Source organism: Pithys albifrons, chromosome 1 (genome assembly GCF_047495875.1).
Source record: "Pithys albifrons albifrons isolate INPA30051 chromosome 1, PitAlb_v1, whole genome shotgun sequence".
Lineage (NCBI taxonomy): Eukaryota > Metazoa > Chordata > Aves > Passeriformes > Thamnophilidae > Pithys > Pithys albifrons.
Genome location: NC_092458.1, coordinates 114,757,740 through 114,784,873, shown reverse-complemented (window position 1 = coordinate 114,784,873; position 27,134 = coordinate 114,757,740). Strand labels below are relative to the sequence as shown.

Here is a 27,134-nt window from a genome sequence, read left to right as displayed (position 1 = left end):
CCTTGCAGCATTTTAGCCCCATCATCCCTGAGGCCTGCAGGACACAGGACCACGAGGAAGCTCCAAATAAATGGAATAATTCAGTACTTCAACCTTAAATATTCAAAGGTCGTGGCTTGCCTCCCTTCCCCTATGATTTCTGCATAATACAAATTATTTTTTTTAATGTAGTGATATTTTAATGTAGTGTATCCCCGTGTTTGCTTTCACAGAGATGTGTTTGAAAAATATTCTCAGTTCATTGATCTGGAAACATTTTATTTTAATTAAAAAATGCCAGCAGAGATCCTCACATGTCTGTGAGAATTTCAGGAGACACAAAATAATCAAATTATGAGGTGTTGCCACATCACTCCTGGCGTGACTTCTCTGTGTCTCCTACAAGATCCTGAAACACCAAAGGATTTGATTTGCTTTTATTTTTCCCTTGAAAAAAACCAATCTGATTATCTATCAAAACATTTCTCCTCCTATAAGGAATATTGCAGGCCCTTAATACACTTTGTTATTACTAATGGCAATTATATCAGAAATGGAGCAATTTTTGGTTTGTTTTTTTAAGACCTTTGAGATTTAAAATGACCCAAATTTTTATTTAAAGCAATCACAGTGGAAGTCAGGAATTATAACAGGATAACAAAATCCCACCCAGAATGGCCTCTTTCAACCCCAATAACCAGAGAGACTCCACTTTCATAAGCAGATGTCAGAAACTCTATAAAATATAGATTTTGGCTGCACTTTCTGAGGAAGCAGTCAATGTTTGCTGACACAATCAATCATTCAAAGTGCCTTTCTCAGGAATTTATGACAGTTACATCACCCAAATTACAGAAAAAATTCCGAGATCAGAAATAATCCCCAGAAACAGGAATAGTATAAATGTCTCTTAAACTGTTTGTGCTTCAAAACTCAATTTTATTTCTCAGAAGTGAACTGCAGCTTATAAATGCAATAAATTGAGGCTGAGGAACTGACTTAAATCTGCATTATCCTTTCTTTTGCTTTCATGGCTTGAAGGCTCCTGCTCCTTCCTCTCTTCAGGTCTCTGGAGTCCCTTTCTCCTTTCAGGGACTTTTGTATTTCTAGTAATTCCTATTCAAGTGTTTCCACAAACTCAGCTCTCTTTTCACCCTTAATTTTGTAAGAAGAGACAGAGGGTGGCAGTTCTTTCATTTTTAGACTTTGTGGCAATGAGGTGCTGTTTTCTCCATCCTAAAAAGCATCAAATGCTCTGTGAATGATCCTTGAGAGGCTGGAAATACTAAGGAAAGATGCACCATGCAAAGCTCCTGGTGGAACTTGATGTTAAAATGTGTCTGTAGTAACTGGACTAATTCCCTTTTACACCCAAACCTGTCTAGATTCAGCTTGAAAAGGTTTTCTCTGTTTAGGCCTCTCAAAACAAAACTGCTGCTGGACTCAGAGGGTGATGTCTGGCAAAGAGGAAGGCTCTCTTCAGAGAGAATAGGAGTTGTAAATAGAATTCAAAGAAGTGTAATATTGCTGGATGAGGGAGAAGAGCCACAACCGGGAGATTTATTGTGCTGTGGAGGGTTCTCTCCTGGGGGGAGATGTGAAAGCCCCATCATTTGGCATCATTTGAAGCACAAAAGAATGGCATGGAAAAGTGGCAGGGAGATAAAATGGATGGACTGATAGATCTTTACAACTGCAAATCTACAATTCTCTGGCTTGGAGGTCCCTGTTGCTTCATTAGTGCCATTAGTTTTGGCTGAATTGTTATGAATTGTGCAAAATGAAGTCACTGGATGTGTCTGTGCTGCACTGTGGGCTACACACACAGTGTGGAGGAGTAATCCACTAGCGGTGTAAATCTGTCATATTAAAAGAAAAAAATTAAATCCCTTACATTTTTAAATGTGGCAAAATACCTCCTGTACAGCAGGTTTATATCAGAGAACAAAAATCCCTGCAGTTCTGCTGTTCAGTATCACTAAGTCCTGGAATTACCCATTGGAGAGAAATTAGAGTTGCAATAGCAGAGATGGCAAAGAGGACACCAGTTGCAGAGCACACATTTCCAGGAGGGAAAATTAGGCAAGTGTATAAACAAATGTGATTTTCATACAGAATATCCCCCTATTTAATGTTTCTAATATATATAAATTAATGTCTAGCAGTTGAGTGGGTTTATTAGTCTGGCAATTGCAGCACAGCAATTTGATGGTTCTGTTCAGTCCCTGGTTTAATTTCCAGTGGAGAACTTAAGGAAAGCATGAAGATATCTGTAATTTTAGTGAGGTCTCTCTCAAATCCTGAGTTCCTGTTCAGTTCCAGCTCTTGTCTTCATCAAGCTCCAGTGAAGACAACACCTTTTCTCACCTGGATAATGAAGACAGGCACAAGCTGTCCTTTCTTGGATTACAACTCAAGACTGTCATCAGTAGGAGCTCCTTTTTGCATTCTGCCTTTTCCCTTTCTTTCTTTTTATTTTCATTTGCCTGCAGACCCCAAACAATCTCAAGGAGTTGGAGCATGAACTCTTTTGACTCTGAGATTGCTCAGCTTTGTATCAGGAATGGTGACAACTCGAGCCACCAACCCCCATGTCTGGTCAGGACCTGCCTTCTCAGTTGGCACAATCAGCAGAAAGTGGGTTTAGTGCTCTGATATCTCAGCAAACTGATAAAATGTTATAGCAACAAAAATTAAAACACCTTAAGATAGTAAATATTTATGGGTTTAAAGTCAAATAAGAGCAGATTTATTTATTGGGGAAAAATACTGATATTTCCCTTCAGAAATACAGTGTTTAGTCCTATAGATTTGGAGTTCTGTTTAATATTCCTGACTACTTATTTCATTGCATGTACAGCAGTTCTGTTCTTTATGGGCATTGACAGAACAGCTGCATTTTGCTGCTCCCACAGAAAAGATAAATCAGTGTTATCTCTAAGTTATCTGAGAGCTGATTTCTGGTTGTTTTGTGTGTTGTTTTTTTCATGGAACTCTTGGTCAGGCTGTGCTTGGTCTTCTGGTAAAATTAATTTACTGGGGGCTGGTGAGTATCCAGGATTTTTGCTTGGAAAACACCTACAATTCTTGCATTAAGCAAGTTCAGAGAATTGTGTTCTATTGATCCATACCAGGCTTAGTCACACCACTTAGACTTAATAGCATTGTCTGATGTAGCTCAGCTGAATTGCAGGTCATAAATTCTTCCTCTGCCACATAATGTGTTTATTGATGCTCATGTTTAAAGAAGTGACTTAGGTAAATAATCCAGTTTGTAACATGAAAAGCAAGAAAACTTTCCTCAGATTGCCAATTTTGCTGCTCTTTCTCTTAGGAAACATTTTTGGTTTGTTTGCCCATTTGTAAATCAGAATAATTATTGAAATGCTTGTTTAAAACCTGGATTTTAATTCCTCTCACATTTAACAAAAATTCTGAATATTAAGGGATACAGATCTATAATGAATGTAACTTATTTTTTTCTCTTGTAACTTAATTGCACAAATCATTTTGATGCTTCAAGGCAATATTTGAGCAGATGTGAAAAAAGAATTTGCATGTCCCCAAAGTGTGATATTGTACCCAGGACAGGGAAAGGCAGCTCAGCTCAATGTGCTCACAGCTCTGCTCAGTTAAATAAGGTGTTTATTTTTCTGCTGTTCCCCAAATAATTGAAGCAGCTTTCCAAGATGGATGAGTATGTAAAGACATGACCTGCTTGCACATCTTTGTGTTTCATGCCAAAGGGATTGGAATATCACAAACCATCTAATAAGTTTGAAAGTGCTGGAAGGTTTGAATGGCATCCAATTTGGGCTGTTGTTTGGGGAAAAGTGCCAAATTTTTTCTCAGTGACATAAAATAGCTTAGAATGAAGAAAGAGCAGCAATAAAAGTGCAAGGGAAGGAGATAAACTGAGACCCAAATTCACAGGAAAAATGTGATATCTCTTTCTATTTACTGCAGGTGTCGTGTTTGACAACTCAGAGTCTGGAAGATGTTCTTTTTAAGGTAAACTTTTCCTCACCTTAATTAGGGAAGTTCTGGATACATATATTTAATTTCATCAATATGACAAGCACTGGCAAGATGCTTTTAATAGAAGAGAATAGAGAAATATAAAATGAAATACAGCTTTGTACTCTTAAGTCTCCTTCTGACTGTGCTGCAAAATGAAGGTGCCCCAGACTGACCTGCTGGAGAGTTTGAAAAGGATTGACTGAGAAAACTTTGCTAATATTGATTAATTTTAATTTATCAGCCTAGAGGAGCAGGGGGAGAAAGGTAGGAAGGAAATCCCCCCTTTTTCCAGAGCTGCACACCCAGAGTAGGTTGCACTGATCCTCAGCAAGGGGAAAAATGACAATAAACTCACATATTCTAAATTATTAAATATTCTAATTATTAAAGTTCAGTCACCACTAGTGACCAGCCCAATGAAACATAATTTCTTTTTAGCCAAAACTAAACCCCGTGTTGGGGGCAGAGTGACAGCAGGAAAGCAAACATTTCACCTCTTCATTCGTAGCATTATTTTTGTGAATTCCAAATTTCCTTAAACTCATGGAAATTATTTCTCATGAACTACTGACTTTATTTTATCCTTCTAGCTGAAAAAATCAGTTTAAATCCCATCCACTTGAAATATTTCCAGCTTTGCTCCACTTGTATTACCTTCTCTTTTATGCAGCTCTGACCATGTTTTTTGTAACAACAGAATGTCCTTGCAGTTTATGGAATTAATCTGGAAACATTTATCTTTCTTTTGTTTTAATATCACAATGTGGAGTTCTGCTAGTTCCTTAATATGACTTTATGTTTGAAAATATGAGGAAATTTAAAAAATACTATAAATGTTTAATTCCTGTTGTTCTTTCAGTATTTATTAGACATTAATATTTAATAATGGCCACTGATTTTTATGATAGGAAACATTTTCCAAAAAGTGCCTTTTCTATTTATCCTTTTAACTTCCTGAGAAATCAAACTACAACATATATGAAATAGAGGATAATTTTTTGTGGTCTTTTTTTTGGTCCATGCTAAATGGGTGAATTAATTTTCTTTCAGAACATCATTTTGAACAACTTGCTAATCAATATCTGACTCATTAAAAATAGAGAATGAAAACAACAGCATTACCTTTACAATCACAGTTGTCTTGTCTTTATATTTGCAAAGATTCTTGTGAACAAAAAATTAAGACACAGAGATTTTGTAGCTTTATTGGGGCAGTAAATGTGTGGAAGAATAGAAGTTCTGCCCTTTGAGTAAATGGAATAAGAGTTCTGGCTGCAGAATGAGGACCACAAAGCTGGAAATTAGGAATAGCACAGCAAATAATGATAATATAAATGAGTAAAAGCATGTCAAGTGAAATTTAGAAGTATCATCTAAAGCTTCATGAAGAAAAAAAAAGGATGGAATGCTACACTAATGACACTGGAGCAACAAGAATGTTATTAGTGGTGTGAAATATGACCTCTGAAAAATTGGGGTTTTTATAATGCTTAGTGAGCATTGACTACTTAGTGACTGTGAGAGCTGTGGTCCCTGTGTCAGCAAGTGGTTTTAGTGTGCAAAGCAGGTTAATCAAGCAGTTGATCATGCTGGAAACATCCTAAATCAGATGCACTTTGGAATGAAAAATATATCATGGCTAAATCTGTGTGTCACCACGTCCAAAATGCTGTCAGTGTTTGCCCAGTCTTGTACATCTTTATTCTACACTGCGATTTAAAAGACAGATCATCCTTCTGACTCATCCAAACTGGGTTTGTTCATTATCCAGAAGTTTGCAAGACATTTTGGTGACACTACTATAAAGAAAAAAGGAAATAAAGCATGTGCACTCATTAACCAAGTGTCAGCCTACAAATTAAATTCCTGCCACTTGGAGTTATGTGAAAAACAAAATAAAATTCAGGACTGCAGAGGGATGAAGAACTTCATCTCATCTTGGCAAACATTACTGAATGTTCATATGAATTCCTTCATTAGGTGGTGTAACAAAGGAACCATTGGAAAAATCTACTGTGCTTACAGTCTCAGACTGTCATTTTTTCTGACTGTAGAAGCCTCATAAAGCTGGAGCTATAAATTATAGAGAGCTGGTAAATGATTCAAAGCAGTTTAGGTAATTATTGCTCATGTATCATGGCATAGTTAGCAGCACACAACATTAGTTTGTGTGTTACCATGGATCAGAATTGGCTGATCACTCACATTTTCCTCCTTTAAATAAACTCCTCATGTGTATTTTGTCATTAACTCTATCAGCTGATAATCAGCACACCTTAAAAATATTGATCACATTTTGTGTTCTTTTACTATTTAATTTCTTATTTCTCGTGAAGAAATTGTAACTGAAACTATAACTCTCCTTCTAATCAACATCCTGTTCCAATAAACAGGAGGGGGGTTAAAAAGCCCTGGGGTTATTTGGGCCCTTCTCTTTACAGCCCATTTGCCTCACACTCTAAATGTCAGATTTTCATCCAGAAATCAAGCAGTGTCTTGTCATGGAAACCTTTTCAGGCCATGCAAGGAATCCATGGAAATCCATTCCAGAGGAAAATAATGTGGACTTTGGTTCCTGCATGTCATGGAAACCTTTTCAGGCCATGCAAGGAGTGAATCCATGGAAAGCCATTCCAGATGATGACAATGAGGAGTTTGGTCCATGAGTGTCACTGAAAATCTGCTGTTTAGCAAGAAAGTAGTTCTTGAAATTCAACTTAAGCAATGCAGTTCTTTGAAAGCAGTTTAGGAAGGGCAACTGCTGAGTGGAATTACCTTAAAAAGTGATCCACTGAGAATGTTTTTAGATATCTCATCTCATCTGCTGCAGTCAGGATGGAGCTGAGTTCAGCTTGTCAGGCAGAAGGATTGTACAGGAGGATTTAGCTCAGTTGGTTAAAACTTGGTTGTATAATGCCAAGGTCATGGGTTCAATCCCCTGTGTGGGCCATTGACTGAAGAGTTGGACTCGATGACCCTTGTGGGTCCCTTCCAACTCTGAATAGTCTGTGATCTGTGATTCTAACCAAATGGACACCTGGAAATGGAGAGAGAAATTTCTTTGCTAATACCTATTTTCTCATTGTTGAGTGAATTCTGATTAATAAATGCACAGACCAAGAACCTGGGGATTAAATCCTTCAGTATTCTTGGCTTTGTGAATGTCTGAGGAACTGCATAAAATGCTACAAAACATAACTCAATACTTAAGTCCTTGTTCTTTTAAAAGCCATCAGTGATTTCACAACATGCCACACAAGGGGATGTTTGAGACATTCAGTCCAATTTAAATCCATCGTGAACATACAGAGCAGACTTGAATTTCACACTGTTCATAATCATATATTTAAATAAATATTGCCTCCATTTTGAGCAGGCTCAGTGACTGTATCTGCTGATTGTCAAGATAATCTGATTTATATTGAAAAAAATCATTGCTTGCAGCAGTTCAAAATAGATTATTATAGATTATTAGTTCAAAATAGATTATTATAAAACCCTGCAACACTGTCCTGCCTTTTCTTTAACAACTGTGTTATTAAACTTCAGAAATACAAACTCTCAGTACTACTTGGTTATATAGACTTTGTGCTGTATGAATAATTTCCTGTTATTTATTTTTATTTGGTAGAACACAAGACAGTTCAAAGACTCTAAAAGCTTTCAAGCTACTTGAATAACATGCTACTCTGGAGGAAAAAAAAGTTCATTCATTAATAACCTTAATATAAAAATGGAATTTGAGAATGATGGATCCCTTCCCTGTTTCCTTCTCTACTCCCTGCCAGTATGAATAAGGTTTTATATAGAAATTAATCTCCTGTAATTTTTATAGTAATGAAGAATTAAATAGGGGGAAGATGCATGTCCATAAATAACAGGTATCATCTGCCTTTTATCAGTCCTACAGGTATTTAAAGACTATCAAAATTCAAAAATTTTCATTATTTTCCAGCATATTCCTCCATCTTTCGGGGACAGGAAGGCAAGTTGGGGGAGGAGACTTGGAGGTTTGATTTTATTTATTCCTTGATGTCTGCATTGCAATTTAAGCTCTGCCCTGGGAACAGAAATTCTCAATATTCAGTGAAAAACCCCTGCAGGTGAGTCAGGTGTCTGTCAGCTGGGCTTTGGAATCCATTGGGAATGTGGAATTTGTCTTTCTGTTGGAACAAAGTTTGTGGAGTTCCTCCTAAGGTTGTGACAAATCAAAGAGCCATTCCAGTGATAACTGAAGAGCCCAGGGAGCAGATGGGCCAGGAAAATATGGGATATGAAGCTGAACATGGGCTTGGAATGGACATTGCTCATTTAAATTTATTTTTCTTCAATTTGGCTTCATATATTTTCCTTATAATATAGTAAAATGCAGACTTTTGTTTCAAATTTGGTGCATTTTCAGTATTGGTTACTACTGATTGTCCACTGGTTTTCCCTAATTTTTTTCCTAGGCATAAATGAGAGAATTCAGGATGTGCACAATTCCCACCTACGTGTCTAATATTGTCATTGAATGGCAGAATATTTACAGATAGTACCAAATACTCAAAAATGTCAAATGTGTTCTCGTTTTCTACTCCAGCTAAATCAAATACTCTAAAAAAAATTTAAAAAGAAAAAAGAAAAGAAAGGAAAAGAAGAAAAAAAAAGAAAAAAAGAAAAGAAAAGAAAAGAAAAGAAAAGAAAAGAAAAGAAAAGAAAAGAAAAGAAAAGAAAAGAAAAGAAAAGAAAAGAAAAGAAAAGAAGAAAAGAGAAAAGGAAAAAGAAAAGAAAAGGAAAAAATAAAAGATAAAAGGAAAAAATAGTAGAGAAAAGGCAAAAAAAGGAAAAAAGGGAAAAAGGAAAAGAGGAAAAAAGGAGAGGAAAAAGGGAGAGGAAAAGGGAGAGGAAAGGAAAGGAAAGGAAAGGAAAGGAAAGGAAAGGAAAGGAAAGGAAAGGAAAGGAAAGGAAAGGAAAGGAAAGGAAAGGAAAGGAAAGGAAAGGAAAGGAAAGGAAAGGAAAGGAAAGGAAAGGAAAGGAAAGGAAAGGAAAGGAAAGGAAAGGAAAGGAAAGGAAAGGAAAGGAAAGGAAAGGAAAGAAAGGAAAAAAAGAGAAAAGAAAAGAAGGAAAAAGGCTTAAGTGAGTTCTCATGGAGAACACTAAATATTCAATATTTAATGAACTGTAAATTTGGGTCAGTAAATATTCTCTATTTGCTTTCAAGGCTTTGTCTGTCCCGTTGCCTCCATTGCTGTGAGTGATGCCATAATTCATAGTCATCCTCATGCACTGCCATTTCCCTCCTCCCACCCCTCTCCTGATTAACATTTGGATTTATATATGCCACTGGAAATGAGTTCACTCTGCTTATTAAACCACAGTTAATTTGATGCACAGGAGGTTTTTCTTACAGCTTTTTTCTTTTTAATACTGGGAGTTGATTTCTTTTATTTTTGCCCACCAAACCTTTCACTGTGCACACGCTGCACTCTCCTCAGAGCAGAATTCTGAAGAACAAAACCTTCAGGTTTCACAAGAATTTCCAGGGTTTTATTTTGAACCTTGTTGTTTTGATAGTTCTTTATTCTGTCAGCAAGGACTGTAAGAGGATGGTGCTCAGGGGAAAGGGAGGTTTATACCACTACAAAGTCAGGGTTTTTATCAAGATCCCTCATGCTTGGGTTCTGCCTTTCTCTAAAAAGTCTTGTCTAACTACACATTCTGTCAATCATTCCAAACTGAAGATCTACAGCCTTCATTCAGTCCCTAAGAAAAACCAGACAAGACATCCTAACAAAATAACTGTGGGGATCAGCACTCTATTCTGCCACTTACACCTGAAAATGATAGAAAATCTATAGATTTCAATTCTTTTTTCTTTATGTGCAGAGCTGTGCCTTCTACCTGCAATAACATGGATGCTTCCAGTTTTCCCAACACTCTGTTGGTGTATTTTGTCACCTGGCAAATTCAGTAATTTTGGGGTTTTTATGTTTATTGTGTTGCATGCAGAGCACCCCTTTCCTCCTAAAACACAGGTGATCAAGAAAACATTAATTATTGATTAATGCTTTGCCTAATAAGATCTAAACATATTTATAATTGCTCTCCTTTGGCAGAAAAAAATATTAACATTCCCCAGGTGGCGACAGTGATCCAAATCCATCTGAAGATATGAGTGACTCCAAATTAGCTGTATAGAACCAGCTCCAGCTTGCTGAGTGCCTGACCTGAGAAACACTGAAATAAGGTGAGTGAAAATGTGGGAAAAGGAAGTGGCTGAAGGTGAGTAAACTGAGGGCAAAGGGTGTGGTAAGCTTGGTGAATTTTTCAAAAGCTGCCTCAAAGTAGAGTCACCATTACAGCAACCAGCGACAAGCAGACCATATTCCCATCAACACTTTCTGTACACTGACCACATTGCCATCATCATTTTCTGTACTCTGAGCAGACAATCCTTTTCTTAAAGTGACCTCTGAATGGGTTTGTAGTTGCCAGAGGACACTGGACTGGAGCACAAGTGCTGTGGGGAGAGGCTGAGGGAGCTGGGGGCGTTTAGCCTGGAGAAGAGGAGGCTCAGAGGTGACCTCAGCACTGTCTGGAACTCCCTGAAGGGAAGTTCTGGCCAGGTGGGGGTTGGTCTCTTCTCCCAGGCACTCAGCAATAGGACAAGGGGGCACGATGGGCTCAAGCTCTGCCAGGGGAAATTGAAGTTGGAGAGCAGAAGGCAATTCTTTGCAGAGAGAGTGCTCAGGCATTGGAATGGGCTGCCCAGAGAGGGGGTGGATTCCCCATCCCTGGAGGTTTTTCAACTGAGCTTGGCCATGGCCCTGAGTGCCATGATCTGGTAAAGGGACTGGAGTTGGACCAAGGGTTGGACTTGATGATCTTGGAGGTCTTTTCCAACAAAATCCATTCTATGATTACAGCAAGCAGTAACAAGCACACCATATTACCACCATCATTTTCTGTACTCTGAGCAGGGAATACTTTTCTTAAAGTGACATCTGAATGGGCTTGTAGTTGCCAGAGGACTCTGGAAAGTTATTGCTTTGGTCATGTTTGTCTGGGGCAGTTTTCCCTTTATCCTTTCAGGAGAGTCTCCCAGGCTTGTTCTATAAATCTTTGTTCCTGTATGGCCTTCCAGAGGAATCAAGGGTGTCTCCTGCTTATTGTTTTTGGTCCGATTCTCTCCTCTTCAAGGATTCTCTCAAGGAAAAACAACAGATATCATATTATTTCTTTATCTACATCAAACCTGGGCTCTATATATGATTCCATGCTCTCTCACTAGCAAATAAATTGCAAAATCACCACTCTAGCAAAGCAACCAGGAGCTTGAAGGAGGTGGGAAATAAAGAAATGCACTTTCAAACAAAAGCAGGGCTCTCAAACCCAGCAGAGAAATTTCTCTGTAGGCTGTGCCATGTGCAGGGCAGCACCAGAATGTATTATCTGCCACAGCTGAGACTCACTTTAGTGAGTCCACTTTAACCCAAGTTGAAGCAAATCAGCACAGTTTATCTTCAATCTGTAAACTAAATTGGGTAAAATTTCATTGTCTTTCAAACAGTCACTTTGGTGGCTCCCATCCATTTCTAACAACAAACACAAGGTTAAGAGGCAAATCTTTTGAAACTCAGAGGATGCCAAATAGTTTCTGCAGAGGATGATGGATGTTTACATGATGATTTTCTGGGGGTTTTTTCAGCTTACATATTGACAAGCCTCTGAATACAAACCAAAGACATCTTGTATATTTATCCACACTGAACAAACACTTGGTTTAGCCCCTGGCTGTCTGTGTGCATGATCCCTGTTTCACACAACCTCTTTTCCTTAGCTACTCCCTCCCCCAGAACTTCAGACCTGATTTCACAGTGCTGCTGACCCCTGCCTTGTGCAAAGACAGCTTCTCCCAGGGGAATTAGAATTACAGGAAAAAGTAAATACTGCTGCTTGGAAAACTGTACAGGAATGCAGAGTGATTTTTAAAATGATTACTGGTGATACAAAGTGTTGAATAACTGCACTGTTTATCATCTAAATTACTTTTATCATATACTCCAGGTCATTTATGAAGTCTAAATCTCATCCTGCTTTGTCTTTTGTGTCTCAAACCTGTGTATTTTAATTTTATAGGTCTAACCTGTTCTGCCTGTTGAAAGAAGGGGCTTTATCATAGGAAGGGAGCTCTTAAAATCAAGCCAGTATTTTGCTTCTTAGACTTTTCATGCCATCTTCCAACTCAAATGTTTTTATGCTACTTGTCTGCAATTAGACATTTTTAAACTGAACTCTGCAATTCTCAAAATTTCAAGTTTCAAGGCATGCCCTTCATCAAGTTGAATGTGATGGAATGCAGTTTGTCTCTCTGTAATACTCTTATCAAATATGCACAAATCTCCTGCTTGACAGAGATATGGTGCCCCTCAAACCTTTTCTCTTCCAGTACTGAAAGAGAACTGGAAACCTTACTCCAAAATTTCTACATTTTCCTCTGAGTCAATTATCTTTTCACTCATTATGGTTGTTTATTTCTCCTTACATTTTAAGAACAACCAGAAGAGAAATCCACTTTTGCTTGCAGTGAGTGCCTCAATCAACACCATCACATTCTCCAATCAGGCATTTTTTCTGTGCTGAAGTTGGTTGCCAGCAGAAGTTTAATATCTTTTTTAAGACAGTGGCTTTAAACAGCAGAGAGAGACAGAAAAGACAGAGAGACCTTTTATAATTTCACACTAATGTAATTAAGTGGGAGAGGAGAGAATGGAAAAAGCAGGATCTCAGTGAAGCTGAGAATATATTGCATGGTAGTTTAGAGCAGTTCCCTGAGCAAGGCTGGTTAACAGGCCTGCAATGTTTGATTGGTAACAAGGATTCGTAATCAAATTTGATATCAAAATGTCACATGTGGTGTTTTGTGTGCTCATGGCTCTAAATCTGGACTATCAGTAATTTTGTCTAAATAGAGAGTGAAGTGACCACAGAACCCAGTGAGCAAATCTTCCTTTTCTGTAAACTAAGAATGACATGCCAGCCATGCCTGTTATTCCCTGCCATTTACCCAGACACACTTTTGGAATAATCTCCCTTTTGTAAGGATGTCTGGGTACACAAATTTTCATAGAATCAGAGAATGGATTGGGTTGGAAAAGACCTCCAAGATCATCAAGTCCAACCCTTGGTCCAACTCCAGTCCCTTTACCAGATCATGGCACTCAGTGCCACGGCCAAGCTCACTTGAAAAACCTCCAGGGATGGGGAATCCACCCCCTCTCTGGGCAGCCCATTCCAATGCCTGAGCACTCTCTCTGCAAAGAATTGCCTTCTGCTCTCCAACTTCAATTTCCCCTGGCAGAGCTTGAGCCCATCGTGCCCCCTTGTCCTATTGCTGAGTGCCTGGGAGAAGAGACCAACCCCCACCTGGCCACAACTTCCCTTCAGGGAGTTCCAGACAGTGCTGAGGTCACCTCTGAGCCTCCTCTTCTCCAGGCTGAACACCCCCAGCTCCCTCAGCCTCTCCCCACAGCACTTGTGCTCCAGTCCCTTCACCAGCCTTGTCGCTCTTCTCTGGACTCGCTCCAGCACCTCAGTATACTTTCTGAAATCAAAGTGCTGTAATTGCATCTAATCCAGTCAAATTCCTTTTTGTTAAAGTTCACACTGTGAGACTAATGAACCTAAAGCACTGAAATCATTCTCATCACACACAGTTAGATCTGTTTACTGAATCTGCATTGTTTCATGCCCAGAAGTTAAAAAAAATAAAATAAAATAGGAAAAAATCACAGCACCAAGACGCAAAACACATCAACTCAATCATTTCCCCTCCATGAAACAGTTTAAACTGTGTTTGAACAGCCAGGGCAATGTAAGCAATGTTTCCCTGACTGACTTTTAATTTCAAAGACTGTTTGCCTGATGAAAAGTGGTTTAAAGGATAATGAAACCAGAAGGCGAAAAGTCAGTTTTTTGAGATGACACAGTTCCAAACAGCTGACAGACTTATGGAATAGAGGCATCCAGAAGCTTCAGAAAAAAAAGCCATTCTGGCTGGCACACAACTGTCCTTGCAGATTTTTTTTTCCTACCCTGTAGGTGGGAAATTGCCTTCTAAAAATCATTCACAAGGTCACTCTTACCCTGGTCATCCAGTTCCCCCTTCAAAATATGTTCTGCCATGGCATGAGCAAATAACTGACCAACAAGCAATGAAGTTCTCAGGGAGTTGGAAAAATTGACCCTGAGATCAGCTCAGCTGGTTAAAACTTGGCTGTAATAATGCCAAGGTCATGGGTTCAATCCCCTGGGTGGGCCATTGACTGAAGAGTTGGACTCGATGGTCCTTGGGGGTCCCTTCCAACTCAGAATAGTCTGTGAGTCTGTGAAAAATGGGTGTACTTTGATCTGCCCTGGTCTTCACATCCTAATACACCTGTGCTTTGAAGCAGTGTTAGATATATTGCTAAATAAAGCAAAATAAAATCACACTTTTTTCCCAACCCACAAGTTTCATCATGGTCTCTCTGCTCAAAAGCCCAAGTAAATAGATCTCCCCATGTGATCTTCAAGAAGCATTTTGAGATTCAGGGAACTGTTTTGCTCCTCACTCTGTAGAAAACAAAGCCAGACTGGACTGCAAAACTGTAAATCAGTGTCAGAACACACCAATTGCCCAAGCAGGGAGTGCCTCTTCACCCCTCTGCAGTTCCAGAGCTCTCTCTTGAAAAGGGACCACAGACAAGATGCAAAGGAGAGAATTGCCAAATGAAAGCTCTTCCACACATTTTTTTTGCCACACAACATTCTTTTCTTTGCTATTGACAGTTCTGCACCTGGGAAAGGAAGACTCTTCTCACTCTGCCCTCTTGGTGCCTCCAATAAAATATCATTTTTTTCCATGGCTTTAAACTCATGATAACAGATATTTTTTTGTCTCCTCACCTGCCTGAAGTGAATGGCCTTTACATATCACATCTAGGGTTGGGCGAAATAGGGAACTGTTTTTCCATCACCATTTTCATTGATTTTTTTCTTGGTAGTTTTCAGTTGGTTTTAGCCACTGATAATTACGGATTATCCAATACAAATTTATTGATAAAGTGTCACAGATAAATCCTTGAGAGAGATAATACATAAATTCCCTGTTAAATGGATTATGCAATCAGTTCATCACTTGGAAAAAAACAACAACAACAAAAAAACCAAACAAAAAACCCAAACCCAAAACCAAACAAACAAAGAAAAAAAGAAAAAAAAAAAACAACCAAAAAACAACCAAACCTCAAAACAATATTTGAGGTGCTGCAGCCTCTATGAAAATTCATTTAAAGTGAAATTTGTTAATGCTGGGTGGGATCTTTGACTGCAAAAAAACAACAAAGGCTCCATAACTCAAGGGAATGACACTGAATTGAACCAGGTCATTCCTAGTCAGTCTGCAGGTGTTTGTAAAAAAGGTTCCTTTGCTGCCATTGCAGCCATTCTAATTTCACTTAAATGCATTTTTTTCTCAGTGGGACTTGAATTTGTTGCCCTGTCCATGGGCTCACTTTTGGGATGGATTTGGCAGTTTTGGAGGAAAATGCACACTTTACACGTTACACACATTTCAGAGCTGCAAGGACAGACAGAGATATAATTTCACAAAGTCCCAAATATGCTAAACCTGTTAATCTTAGATCAGTGGATGAAGGGCAGGAAAATTCGAATAATTTAGTGAAGACTTTAATTTCTTATGTTTTGTGATTAACCCTTAGAGAGACATTGGAGAGAAGAAAGAGCCTGGAGTGTTCACTCAGCTTTCTGCCTCCAGAATTTCCTTGTGCCAATGAACAGCACGTAAAAGAACCTGTTTGGGTAAGAAAAAACAGTGGTGAATATTTTATTACTTAAAAAATATTTTTCATATTTTAATATCTTTAAAAATTTTAATACTTTAATATTTTTAAATTTTTTAATATTTAAAAAATTTTAATACTTCAGCAATTTTTAAAAATTTAATATTTAAAAAAAATTTAATACTTTTTATTTTAATATTTTAGTATTTTTAAAAGCAACCTGGTTTCAAATCTAATCCACTACATCCCAAAATACATTACAGTGTACACAGCATAAAAAATATCATTATTTTTTTTAGCCTTCTGTGTTCAGAGTGCTACAAAACTGCCTTGGGTATCTGTGCTTTCAATTAATGTCTGTTTTTCTTTCTATATTTGAAGTGGAAATGTGTTTTAAATGGCTCCTAAATATTTTCTAAAATGGAGATTTTACTGCCTCGTAATGATGAAAATTATTTAACAAAGTCTGATTTAGGAATAATAAAAGGCCAAGTTAACAGAGAAAACCAAACCAAATTGTCTCTTCAGAAGTGTTAGTGAAAAATCTGTTTGGGCCCAATTAGGTTGAAAACCTGGCAGAGGATATAAGAAATCTGAGCACACAATTTCCAGCTTTTCTCAGGTATTTATTGTAACAACAGTGTGCAATTAGCGTCAGTTGTGTAGCAATTTGAGAGATGCTTCCTAATGATGGTGATCCATTCACCGCTTCTGGCTCAGGCAAACTTTTGGCCAGTTTGAATTTTTTGTTTCCATAGAATCAGAGAATCATAGAATGGATTGGGTTGGAAAAGACCTCCGAGATCATCAAGTCCAACCCTTGGTCCAACTCCAGTCCCTTTACCAGATCATGGCACTCAGTGCCATGGCCAAGCTCACTTGAAAAACCTCCAGGGATGGGGAATCCACCCCCTCTCTGGGCAGCCCATTCCAATGACTGAGCACTCTCTCTGCAAAGAATTTCCTTCTGATCTCCAACTTCAATTTCCCCTGGCAGAGCTTGAGCCCCTCGTGCCCCCTTGTCCTATTGCTGAGTGCCTGGGAGAAGAGACCAACCCCCACCTGGCCAGAACTTCCCTTCAGGCAGTTCCAGACAGTGCTGAGGTCACCTCTGAGCCTCCTCTTCTCCAGGCTAAACACCCCCAGCTCCCTCAGCCTCTCCCCACAGCACTTGTGCTCCAGTCCCTTCTCCAGCCTCGTTGCTCTTCTCTGGCCCCGCTCCAGCCCCTCAATCTCTTTCCTCAACTGAGGGGCCCAGAACTGAACACAACACTCAAGGTGTGGCCTCCCCAAGGCAGAGTCCAGGGGAAGGGTCACTGCCCTGGGCCTGCTGGCCACGCTAGTTTGGATCCAGGCCAGGATCCCATTGGCCTTCTTGGCCACCTGGGCACACTGTTGGCTCCTGTTGAGCTCCCTGTCCCTCAGTCCCCCCAGGTCCCTTTCTGCCTGGCTGCTCTCCAGCCACTCTGTGCCCAGCCTGGAGCACTGCAGGGGGTTGGGGTGACCAAAGGGCAGGACCTGCACTTGGCCTTGTTAAACCTCATCCCATTGGAATCAGCCCATCTCTCCAGTCTATCCAGATCCCTCTGCAGAGCCCTCCTGCCTTCCAGCAGCTCGACACTCCCTCCCAACTTGGTGTCATCAGGAAATTTGCTGATGATGGACTCAATCCCCTCATCTAAATCATCAATAAGGATGTTAAACAGGACTGGACCCAACACAGACCCCTGGGGAACACCACTGGGGACTGACTGCCAGCTGGATGCAGCTCCATTCTCCAGCACTCTCTGGGCCCAACCCTTCAGCCAGTTCCTAATCCAGGAGAGGGTACACTTGTCCAGGCCATGGGCTACCAGCTTTTCCAGGAGTTTTCTAATAATTCTGCTCAACAGAAAGATCAGGTGAATCTGATGAAAAATTAGACTTTTTAGGCAGTCACAATTTATCAATGTTGCAACTCCTCACTGCCTTTTTGCAGCTTCCACCTTTGGGCCTTCAACCACTGCCGAATTGAGTGCAGGATTCTGCTCTGATGAAATGTAGAAACCAAATTAAACGAGACCCAGTAATCACAACTATGTGAATATCCATTCAGAAGGAGGTCTGAGCGACATACAGAAAACACATGCAAGAAGGAAAACAAATCTGATGCTCTGGGTATTTTGTTGTAGATTGAAAGGCAGTGGGAAGTTTTGGCTTCATGGTGTGTACTGATGTGGGAAATTAAATTGGTTGGGGTAGCTCCAGGGAGCAAACCATATTTTTGCTTAAGGGTATATAAAATGTCATATTTTTATTCAAAAATGCTAATACTTTGCTACTCTCTTTGCATGTTGTGTTCAGGATTAACATGAAATTCATTGCAGGGAGAACAAATAAACAAACAAAAAGGTGTGTTTATTTTATTCCAAAAAAGAATTACTGCGGCCTTTAAAATGTGCAGAAAATTGAGACCTGTGTCTATATCTGAATAAACAACTCCCAGATTTGAGGCTGACAGAGAATTTCAGCTCCTTTGGACATCTTTGGGGGTGATTTCCTGGGCTGCTTAGGGACATTCAGGGTAGGTCTCATTCAAGTGCTCTCCCAGGAGCACAGAAGAATCATCCCTCCTCTTTTCCTGAGTTTCAGGACATTTGAAACTTTGGGCTTTTGCTACACATTGAATGGGATTTTTGAGTGTCCTGTGACTTGCAGTGTGTGAAGTTCCTCCTGTATTATATATAGAAATGTCATTTATGACCTCATGTGTTAACAGCCAACTGGGAGCTCCCTGAACTCCAAGGAAATCTGAGATTTTTCATGTTTTGCACAGTTCTCAGAGTCTTCTCAAGGAATGATGAAACAACTCCCTTCTAGTGCTGTTTCTCAGGCTTTTCTGGTGCTGCAGCTACTGCTTATGTTGAGTATTTAACCACTCACCGTTACAGATCCCAATTTACTGATGTTCTGACAACTTTCCTCTCTCTCTCCCCCTTTTATCCCCCGAGGTGTAAGACACACAGGAGGGTGTGTGGGAACAAAGTCAGTCAGATGCATTATGAGCCACAGAAGTGCAGAATGAAAGGGCAGGGAAAATATTCAAATAAGCACGTTTGACTCCTCACTGCTGGCATGAAAACCAGAGAGAAAACAGCCAGGAGTTCTCCAAACTGAGTGAGAGAATATGGGGGAGCAGCTGAAAAGGACTCTTTTAGCTCACTAACCTTATTTTGTGAAAACACCTGTGTATTTTTAAGGCCTATCTTCAGTCCAGCATTCTGAGTGTATAATTGTGTTTTGAGTAGATGAAGGAAAGAGCTGTTAGAACATCTCTCCTTGAGCATGACATTGGCACTCTCTCACATCCCATCCCAGTTTTCCAGCACTCCAAGGAATGAGGCATCTGCTTTATCTGCTTTCCTGTATCATGCCTATAAAAATGACACACAATCTCTCACAGTCTCCACTGTCCCTTTTTCTTGTGTGCAGGACCCAGAACCTCCTCCCACTCTCGTGGCCTCTTTGTACCTGTGATGTCTTCCCATCCCTACAGGGACTTGGACAACAGCTCAGAAAATGCTGCTGGTGCTCCAGGAGTCAGCTTTGCCTGATCAGTGGGAACACAGAAAAGTTACCACACTCAAGTAAGTCTCTCAAAGCCTTCTCAGATGAAGTCCCCTGATCAAGTTATCCAAGGAAAGATGTACTTTTTGTCTCACAGCTATTGCAAGATGGTTTTGAAGAGCACATAAGAAATCTGACCCATCACATGGGACTGCACATCTAATTCTTATTAAAAAACAACTCTAAGAAATGCTTGTGCTATAGCTGCAAACACAATTCTATTTGCACCAAAATACAGTTTTGAAGTGGATTTCAACAGAAATTAGTTCTTCCCTTGATGTTCTTTTGCCTAAAAAATTCTTTGCAGGGAGGTGAACAAGCCACATACCAGATTAAAAAAATGTTGCCTCCTAAAAGTAATTGCAAAAGATTTTCATTTTTCCTTCTTTCACAAAAACTGGAGGAAAGTGGAAGCCCTGGGAAGGTTCTCTGTCTCCTTACCTGGAGAATGTCCTTCAGGTAAAAGACCTCCTGTCCATATTCCATTGAGGTTCAGGAATTGCAAAGCACAGTCTTGTGTTCTGTGCCTGCAGTGCTGACACACATTTCCAATCTCCAAATTCCTCTGCCCACTGGGCTCAGCAATGTCTCCTACAGCTCTTCATTGCCCAAAGCCTAAAAAAGTGTCACACTTTAAATTCACATACAATAATGAGTGAGAAAAGTGCCTTGTCATTCATTTTACAGAAGATTGAGATGGTTATAGCACATAATTACTAAATTTAATGAAGTAATTACTTTTCAAATTGATTTCTAATTTCCTCAAAAAAAAACAACCAAAAACCCTGTTTATTAATGGAATGGGAATAATTAACAACATCTACAAATTATAACTATTCACACTATATTGCATACTTTGAGGTGTTGTATACATTTGTTTTGTTCTTTGCATGGAAATAAAGTTTGAATAAACTTCTAACCACTCGTTCCTTTCTGTTGATTCTATCAGCTTAGAGTTTATACTTTCTTCTGCCCTGTGTTTCAGCTGCTGCCACTCTGGGAAAAGGAAAAAAAACCTCTGGATTTTTGTGAACAACACAGTGTAAACACCTTTTGACATGCACAGTGATGAGAAAAACAAGGAAAATCTTCATCTTGGTAAGGTCAGAAAACATTGCTGGAAATCACAAATCACTTCAATGATGTATTGTCAAAACTGTCCTAATTCCCTGTGTCAGTGAATACCATCCTAGTGAGAATTGTTTTGTTGGAGAGATGCCTTATGCCTTGGGCTGTGGCCTCACTTCATCTGTAAGTTTGCATCTCAAATTTGCAGTTGGAGGGAACAGAAATATCCACCCCAACCCCCTGCGGCGCTCCAGGCTGGGCACAGAGTGGCTGGAGAGCAGCCAGGCAGAAAGGGACCTGGGGGGACTGAGGGACAGGAAGCTCAACAGGAGCCAACAGTGTGCCCAGGTGGCCCAGAAGGCCAAGGGGATCCTGGCCTGGATCCAAACTAGCGTGGCCAGCAGGCCCAGGGCAGTGACCCTTCCCCTGGACTCTGCCTTGGGGAGGCCACACCTTGAGTGTTGTGTTCAGTTCTGGGCCCCTCAGTTGAGGAAAGAGATTGAGGGGCTGGAGCGGGGCCAGAGAAGAGCAACAAGGCTGAAGAAGGGACTGGATTGGCACTGAGTGTCCTCCTAAACACCTCCAGGGACAGAGAATCCACCATGTCTTGATCCAACCCCACTGTGATCACCAGCCCAGGGCACGGAGTGCCACAGTGATCACAGTAGGGTTGGATCAAGGGTTGAACTTCATAATCTCAGTGGTCTCTTCCAACCCAATTGAGAAGAGAAGAGCAACGAGGCTGGAGAAGGGACTGGAGCACAAGTGCTGTGGGGAGAGGCTGAGGGAGCTGGGGGTGTTCAGCCTGGAGAAGAGGAGGCTCAGAGGTGACCTCAGCACTGTCTAGAACTCCCTGAAGGGAAGTTGTGGCCAGGTGGGGGTTGGTCTCTTCTCCCAGGCACTCAGCAATAGGACAAGAGGGCACGATGGGCTCAAGCTCTGCCAGGGGAAATTGAAGTTGGAGAGCAGAAACAATTCTTTGCAGAGAGAGTGCTCAGGCATTGGAATGGGCTGCCCAGAGAGGGGGTGGATTCCCCATCCCTGGAGGTTTTTCAAGTGAGCTTGGCCGTGGCACTGAGTGCCATGATCTGGTAAAGGGCCTGGAGTTGGACCAGGGGTTGGACCTGATGATCTCGGAGGTCTTTTCCAACCCAATCCATTCTAAGATTCTTTCATCCTCACTTAATGCCACTGGTAGAATTAGGACAATGGATAAGTTTGTGGGTATATAGTTCCCTGAGTTGACAGGTAAAAATACTCATTGGGCTATGATTTTAGCCAATTGTACAAAGATATTTTTGTTCTTTACTATTTGTGCTTAAAGATAAATAACAGAATACAAGAATTAATGAGTGTATTTTAGACAGTTTCCCTTATCTTGTTGTGCATCATTTTCAGAATAGGGGATTGCATTCCAAAAGACTGAAACCCAACCACCCTTATTCAGAAAGTACTGCCAAAGGTATTTTAAAAGCAAACACTGCAATGCATTCCCCAGTTTTAATTCCCATAAACACTGCAGAAAATTCTGAAATTGCAAAAGAACAGGCATTCCTACAACTAAATGCATTTATTTTTATATTGATATTGTGAGAAAAAGGCAGAATCCTTTGCCAGTGGCAAGTTGGGTGCTGTGGCACAATGGTTTTTATTTCTTCAGGAAGCACCAGGCTCTGTTTCAGCATCTTCCCTGTCCTTGGAATTCTCCACCTCCTCATCTTCTGTCTGTGCAAAGACTCAGCTTTTCCCACTGATTCAAATCTCCCTCAGTGATGGAAGAATCATCCCAATACCCAGAATGTCATGCTAATAGGACAACATCAGCTTTTATTTTAAAATTGACTTTTAATCTTCATTGTAGAAATTTAAATTTAAAACCAGGAGTGTCCTAAGGGCTTGGACATTAAAAATTAACTCAATATAATTACTATCTTAAAATGTCAAGAAGTTTTAAGATTAAGAACTTGATGTGTAAATGCTGAGGTTTGGCAGTGATGCAAAAAATACCCCATGGAATTTTACTGTACATCTTGATTGGAAAGAAACTACTTTGAAGACAAAATCTCCTTTCCATTACTTTTTTTCCCTGGGTTACTGGGCCGGTTTCCTGTGTTATATCATATAGTAAAAAGTCTACCTTTAGCTCGTGAGGGAATAAATGTTATTTTTCATCATAGTACCTTAGAACTTGCAGTCAAGGAGGAAAAGTAGCACATTATAGAGGGGTATTTTCCCTCCTTTCAGCTTCATAGAAGCTTCTTAGACAAGGACAAGTTCCATTAAGGAATGTCACTTCATTTAACAATGTTTTTATTCAAGTAATTTTTATGAAATCATCCAGTACTTGAACAACACTAAAACCACCCAGTTTGGCTTTGGTGACTCCAAAGAGGTGCTGACATATCCAAAGCTGTCCTAAGAAATAGTCATTATTTTAGTGAGTGTGAGATGGCCAAAGTTGGCCAAAGTTGTTCCTTTACCTCCCAGAAAAAGGCAGGCCTTAATCAAGGGAGTGGAGAGTGAAGGGACGTGATCACATCCTGCTAGTTCAAGAAAAGGAGTGGAATCTCAGTAGAATTTACCTTGTTTCAAAGCATGGGAACATCATGGCATATATTGCAGGCTAAAGTACTCCAGGTTTGTAGCAGCAGCAGAGACTCCACACTGGGGGAAAAACAGCCAAATAAAAATATAGAGTTATAAATTAAAAAAAAAAATGCAGCATCTCAAACACTCCTTGGAAGGACAACAGAGTAAAATGATGATCTGGGCATAGCTGGGTGAAGGTAATTCCAGGTGAGGATTTGAGCTACACACCTGCTTGGTTGTTTGGAGACCCAGCAAAGCTGTGACATCCTGCTAGGGCGAGATCTGCATCACCTTCAAGGTTTGTGTGTCAGTGTCATTATTCCTGGAACTCGCTGGGAATGTATTAAAGCCTCCAGCCTGAGCCACTGCTGGGTTGTGCTGCTGCCAGCACAGACCACTGTGCAATTCCCTGGCTGTGTTTGTCATTCTTAATTGGTAAACTCACTTGGGTGTCAAGTTTATTAAACCTTTTATCATTATAAAACTAGCTAAAAAATGCTTCATAATTCTCTTCTACATAAAACAAAAGCAGAGCTGAGGATGCCACGGAGTCTTCTTTTCCATTGCACTACACACAGTGAATATGCCAATTTTGGTTTGCCACTTGTTGCACAGGTACTTTCTCCAGCTGCCTCTTGGAATCTTTCACTTCCTTTCTCTTTAGAGCTTTCCCACAAAGAAATTGGCTGATTGGTACTAAAATAGTTCTGCCAGCTGACAATTTGGACAGCTGTGAGCACAGCCTGCTCACCAGCTCAGAGCACAGGCAGCTGCTCAGCTATTGCTCTTTCTTTTGAGTTTGCTTATTCAAAAGGAAACCCCAGAACGGGCTCTGGTTGTCCTTATGGGCTTTATGGATGACACAAAAGGTACAGTGACATTGTGGGACAGTGTGCAAAGGCCTCTCACAGCAGAGGAGTAAGAATTTCTCTGCCTTACTGATTTTTAGTAGACTCACATACAATAAGTGTAGGATCCACATGGGCAAAAGGGGCGTATTGAAGGATGTAGGAATCAATAGCTGAAGCACTGGAAATAGAATTTTGAATTCTTGGGGTTTTTTTTACCTTTTTATCAGAGGAAATGAATAAGGAGTTAGATCTGACACCACTAGGCTGACTGAACATCACCATTTTCCTATAATGATGTATTTTATTTGGAAACACCCCCCCAGAAAAGACTAATTTGTACCACCTGAGAACGTGCTGAGTCTGGATTGAAGTTTTTCATTTTCCTCATACCTTTGGGATTTTATTAGAGTACCCTCCCACCAATTACTGTTTTCCCCCTTTCAGTAAATGCCATAATTGATATTCAAAGTTCTAGTTCTCATTTGTATTAAAGTCACTTCAACACTTTTACTCTGCTTTGATAATGAATGTGATTTGGACCTTTATGTTTTTCTCACTAGTGGCAAATTCTGGGCAAGGTGGCAAAGATGAGCTTCCAATTTATGGAGTTCCCTTTACAGGGCCCCTGAACCAGTCCATTAATTATGTAAATATAAATAAGTTGCAATGTCACTGGCATCACATCATGTTCATATTGTAAATATTTGAACCCAGAAAGGTTGTTTGATAAGGTTGGGCCCCGAGATGTGCTTAATGATGCAGATATGAACTCAACATTTATAAACGTGTTCATAAAATACTTGCAGGATTAGCATGTAAATCATATGCAAACTCAATGTAAATATTATGTATGTGTATGTAAATTCATGTGAATACAGACAAAAATATGAATCACGTGTAAATATGTATGAATTTTCATAATCAATATTTTAAATAATAGTGATATTACTGTTTAGACAATCTTCAATATAATATCTATATTGTCTTTACTTACACAAGGCTGATTTAATTGGGCCAAATATTATTCCATACATTTTTATTGCAAGTATTTTATGCCAAAGAAAACCCTTGTCAGAGAAAACTTTAAAATAATTGCAGTTTTCATGGTCATAATATCTGGGGAAATGCAAGTGAAACAGCACTAGTAGAAAAAGGACTTTTTTTTTTTTCTTCAGTTCCCATATCAGTAACATCTCATTGTAACTGATCCTACACATGAAGGGATATTGAACTGCAAGGAGCAAAGGTTTTCCTGTTATGCCACTCCCAAATATGCTCTTCTGGTTACTGCTGAAGGCTCTGATGAAGCTTTGACTGCAGCACTTAATGCCATCTCTGTTTTTAAGTCACCCTTCAAATTGTGCTGGAGAGTATTTTATTTCCAACAGAAAAGAGTCTCTTGAAAAAAAAACAACCTCTTCTGGCTCTTTACCCAGCATATTAGACTACTTATCTCTAAAAGCATTCCATTTAGTGTGGCATACAAATAAATCTTTTAAAAAAAATCAGCAATAAGAATGTGTTTCAAGAGAAATTAAGTGGGGAAGGCTTAGGAAGACACATAAAGATACTTCAACAAGTCCCATTAAGAGTAAACTTGTTCATGCATTAGGAACTTGATGTATTAAAATTTTATTTCTAAAATTCAAATTGTGGCACTTCAGGATTCTCCCCAGGGATATGTGTAATTCCACTATCAGTTTTTAAAACTGATGATTTCCACTTGCTGTGAGAAATAATTCAACTATTATCTTTTCTTTTTTTTTTTGTATTGTCAATAATAGCTTTATATACAAGTTCTCCAGAATCCATCTCAAACAAGATCATTGTACCCTACGAGCCATGAAAAGATGATAAGGGAAAAAAAGAGACACAGTAGAAGGTATTTTATTTTTTATATTGGCTTGGGAATTTTTTAATAAAGAGGAGCACTTATTTCCCAGTATATCAAAGATGAAATTGTGCTCACAGAAAGAATAGATGATTCTATAACTGGAAACTTTTACTTTAGGTTTCAATACTGTCATTTCATTTTAATCTAAAAATTTGCCTTCATTAAGCAAGGAGCCAGAAAAAGAGAAAAGTCTGATTTGTATCTTGACAGTGCTTTTGTCACACTCTGTAGATTAATGAAGATTAAAGTAATGGCAGAATTGCACAGCACCAGTACCAAGAGATCCTTCACTGTGCAATTCCATGGTTTCACTATGGATGATATCAATATGTGCTGTAAAAAAAAAGCCATTTTATTAGTCTTTCTGTAATTTAAATTAGTTTACATTATAAATGTCCTTTAAATACATAAGCTGTTCCTTTTGTATGCCATTTTACATCTTGGCAATCTGCTCTCCTGACATACCACAAATATTCCATGGGTTTGAGGTTTTGGGGTTTTTTTAGATGACCATATTCTGTGCATTCAGTTAAAACATGTAAGCTTTGAGTACTGCTGGGTTGAGGTTTTTTTCAGTTTAATAGAGAAAAATATTCAGCTTTGAGTGCTTATTGCATGAGGATCCCACCCGGGAGAGACAAGAAGGAGTAGAAAAGCAAAGAGGACTGTTTTGTGAACCCCATATTTAAGAGACACAAGGAACTGTCCCCCTCTGCCCAGGAGCTCTTGGAGGTGCTTCTCTTCAATGAAGCCATCAGTGTTGTCCAGTTCTTGTGTTCTTGCAAACCATATTTCATAGAATCATAGAATCAGTTGAGTTAGAAAAGACCTCTGAGATCACCAAGTCCAACCCTTGGTCCAACTCCAGTCCCTTTACCAGATCATGGCACTCAGTGCCACGGCCAAGCTCAGCTGAAAAACCTCCAGGGATGGGGAATCCACCCCCTCTCTGGGCAGCCCATTCCAATGCCTGAGCACTCTCTCTGCAAAGAATTGCCTTCTGCTCTCCAACTTCAATTTCCCCTGGCAGAGCTTGAGCCCATCGTGCCCCCTTGTCCTATTGCTGAGTGCCTGGGAGAAGAGACCAACCCCCACCTGGCCAGAACTTCCCTTCAGGGAGTTCTAGACAGTGCTGAGGTCACCTCTGAGCCTCCTCTTCTGATCCAATTGCTCAATTACAGGTCCATTGGAAGTGGCTCTGGGGAAGGTACTTGAGTTATGGACCCACATTTATCCATGTAAAAATTGCTTTGCTCTTTACCACATACAATCCAAAGCATTAGCCCTTGTTTTGGGAGATAA

At 39.7% G+C, this 27,134-nt stretch overlaps 2 long non-coding RNA genes across 3 annotated transcripts in view; both read left to right on the top strand.

Annotated features, from left to right (window-relative positions):
* Positions 1-10,205, top strand: part of LOC139680466 (uncharacterized) — an 18,617-nt gene extending 8,412 nt beyond the window's left edge. Inside the window, exons 2-4 of the long non-coding RNA XR_011699353.1 lie at positions 3,946-3,990; positions 7,955-8,102; positions 10,098-10,205. This is a non-coding gene — a long non-coding RNA (uncharacterized lncRNA). The remainder of the gene's footprint in view (positions 1-3,945; positions 3,991-7,954; positions 8,103-10,097) is intronic.
* Positions 10,206-15,751: 5,546 nt separating this feature from the next.
* Positions 15,752-27,134, top strand: part of LOC139675953 (uncharacterized) — a 29,211-nt gene continuing 17,828 nt past the window's right edge. Inside the window, exons 1-4 of one of the 2 annotated variants that reach the window (XR_011698571.1) lie at positions 15,752-15,843; positions 19,296-19,450; positions 20,416-20,528; positions 25,723-25,820. This is a non-coding gene — a long non-coding RNA (uncharacterized lncRNA). The remainder of the gene's footprint in view (positions 15,844-19,295; positions 19,451-20,415; positions 20,529-25,722; positions 25,821-27,134) is intronic. The other variant, XR_011698572.1, reaches the window with a different exon arrangement.